General features: G+C 40.2%; 1 long non-coding RNA gene across 1 annotated transcript; it reads right to left on the bottom strand.

Annotated features, from left to right (window-relative positions):
* Positions 1–501: 501 nt before the first annotated feature.
* On the bottom strand, positions 502–3,006 carry LOC125554134 (uncharacterized). Its single transcript, XR_007304329.2, has 3 exons — positions 2,416–3,006; positions 1,496–1,690; positions 502–775 (listed from the first exon to the last, which is right to left on the bottom strand). It is a non-coding gene; the product is annotated as an uncharacterized LOC125554134 (long non-coding RNA).
* Between the last annotated feature and the right edge of the window lie 208 nt (positions 3,007–3,214).

The raw sequence follows: 3,214 nt of genomic DNA, 5'->3' as shown, positions 1-3,214 counted from the left end.
GCCTCTCCCTCATATGAAATTGCAATGACGACTACCAATCTTGTTAACAAGTGCGTAGGATAGGATAATTCCGCACATGGATCCATCATTATCACTACAAGAAATATGTTAATACGTGACAATTCTGATCCGTCATGGGTGAGTGGAAAACTATCATGGGTGACTGTCCATGACGGACTCGAAGTCCGTCATGTATATCGCGTCATAATTTGACATAGTACCTTACATGACGGTTCTTGTCCGTCATGGATCTGGCTTAGGCCCGCCCAGGCCCAATCCATTGTGACAGAGCAAACCGTCATGGACTAACGCCATGTAGGATTTTTGATTGACCCATTCAAATGACATGGCTGCCTACGTGGATACTATTTTCTGTCACAAAATTCGTCATGGTTGAGCACATTAGGCCATTTCTCTCTGTGCATTTTTTAGCCAATGGATTTTTTTCTAGCATAATACATTACATAAATCATAGTGCCAACTTTGGCTGAAGAAAAAACATATTTCAAAGTGCCATAAAATAGAAAGATCATGTAGTATTTTTGCAGCCATCTACCGATATGTACAACATAGCAGTTTGCAAAATCCTCCATGAAATGATAATGTACAACACGAATTGACAAAATACAAGACATAGCATGTTTAGGACCAGCACAATCCAATTTACATCAACATATATAAAAGTTTCTTATTCAATTTCTTGCAATCGATGCTCTTCATGGCAACTATCATCTCATGCAGTTGTGAGAGGCAACAACAAGTAGGATTAATATATCTGTCCAAAAATAGAACAAACATTAGACATTTTTAGATATGAGTAATTTTGTTAGAACCAACCAAAGGGGTCTCATTTTATCAAGTTTCAGGATAAAGTTTCACTTGTATGTACATTGGAAGAACAAGAAGATTTAGAAAATTTTATGTAGAAATATTGATGATAAGTTACAACAATTTTGTACGGACAACCATGTTATAAACCTGACCACCAGATCTGCAAAAAAAATTATATACCCTACATTGAAGATGATTGTAAATTTTTTGGGAGGATGATATAACTTAATAACAAATGAATGTACGTATTGGGAAATATTACAAGTGTTGATGTAGCGAACACAACCCCAGCTTGGCCCTCTTTGGCTCTGTGCAGAACATAATTGGTTGTAGAGAACCCTTAGTATGCTAAAATATAACAAGTAACCTACTTTTGGTAGCAAGGAACAGACTTGTTGCCGTGGAATAGATTTTGGTTATATGGTATGGCACTTTGAAAATACTAAGCTGACCCATTATAAGGTATGGTTAAGTAAACAAATTGCCATGTGCTAGAAAGTTATATTGCCTACAGTGAGGATTTAAACTAGCTAACGACACGTCTGGTTATGAATACACATTGATTTCTGTACATATTAGATGGAACATAAAGCTGCAAGAATATGGATGATAAGCTCCACAGAGTAAATACTTGCTTGGTGTAAAGGTGTAGTGTATGGTGTACCTATGTTAATATGGCTCTGCTTCTGTGTCATTAATATCTTGTGCAAAGTATCCACGGAATCTTGCATATATCCTGCTGCATTTCCGTTGCCTTGAAGTTCATCAGAGAATACAATAGCTTTTGGTTTTGGACTGGATGGTGTGAAAAGAGATCTTGCCGGTACAGATACGGCAGTGTGCTTGTTTTAGTGTTTGACTAGATTTCAAGAGAGAAAGTCAAGTAAATTAACAGGATAAACAACAACAGTCATACTCTACCACATGAACAAAATTAAAACGAGCCGGGGAATGCAACAAAATTAAAATGAGACAGGGAATGATAATTTACAACACAATTTGATAAATGATACAGATTATAAACAACAAACTAATAATTTGCTCCTAGAGCTGAATCGTTTCCAAGGAAAGCAAACATGATAAGACTAGCGTTTCCAAGGAAAGCAAACTGAACCAAACTGTGGTTCTTCTTCATATTTATCTACAGATGCAGGTGCCATCCAGATTGTTACAGTCAAAGTTAAAACATATCAACGCATACACACTAAACGGAACCGTGGTGCTTATTTCATATGTATGTATTTACAGATGTAAATGTCATCTAGATTTTTATCTGGGATTTTTGAAACCATACAGCAACAGTCTAGGAGTATGTACAAGTTGAAGGAGTAGTATTGTTCAGAGTAGTCTCGTAATATTTATTTTCCAAAGAGATTTATTTTCTGGACGACAGCCACTGTAGAAATTGATGTCCCCAACACCATTTTCAGTTCAACCAGATTCAATTACTATAGCAATTACTAAAATAGAGGCATACAGATCTAAAGATTTTAACAAAACAACAAACAATTGGTGGCCTAGGTTGTTGTTTTCGTAGCAAACAGAGGCATGCAATTGTAAAGAGGGAAAGTAGCAAAGGCATACCATAGGCAACGTGGTCAAGCAGGAACCAAGATGTCAACCCCTCGCTCCTCAGGTGCATCACGTTCTTCCCTTTTCTCCCTGCAGCACCCTCACTCCTCTCCTTGCATAGAGTTTGTGGTGCAGGTGCCTGTGTGAGGAAGAAAAACAAGAGAAAATGCATGCCTCAGGGAAGGAAATGGAAGAAGGGCAGATCGAAGAGGGGAAGAGAGAAGGGGGCGGATCTGGATAGGGGTCAAAGCAACGGAGCTTGACATCGGCGTCCATGGCATCTCCTCACACACGGCCGAGCAGAAGCAACTTGAGGAAGCAATCCTCCTGTCCCATACTGGCAAAGCCTATAGCCTTTGCGAGTAGGGAGAGGTGCCTGCGGCCATCCCAGATCTGGCTGTCGCCATGGCGGTGATCTCCCTCTCCTCTCTGAGGAGGGGAGACAGAGATAGGGAGGGTGGGAGGACGACGGCTTGGGGATACCAGCGGCAAGATGTGAGGGTGCCAGTGGGTGGCGGATCTAAATCCAGAGCCGTAGGAGAGAGGGATAAGTGGCGGAGGCAGTGGGTGGATAGGGTTTTGGGTGTGGAGGGAGGCGCGAGGTGTGGGACGGTGTGTATAAATGGGTTGGCTCCGATTTTTTTTTGACAACGCGCGTAGACGACTTGAATGTTTTATTCTCCGCGGGCTTTCCTTCAAACCTATTTCAAACTTTTTTTTGTTTAGGGGTATTAGGATTTTATTCATAAATTTCTGGAATACATATATTATCTGGGAATTTGGTATCTTTACCCTTTTGATACTGGTCGAG

This window comes from Triticum urartu, chromosome 4A, assembly GCF_056163025.1.
Source record: "Triticum urartu cultivar PI428250 chromosome 4A, HENAU_Tu73, whole genome shotgun sequence".
Taxonomy (NCBI): domain Eukaryota; kingdom Viridiplantae; phylum Streptophyta; class Magnoliopsida; order Poales; family Poaceae; genus Triticum; species Triticum urartu.
Note: the sequence above shows the minus strand (reverse complement) of the source record. Positions and strands in the feature narration are given on the sequence as shown.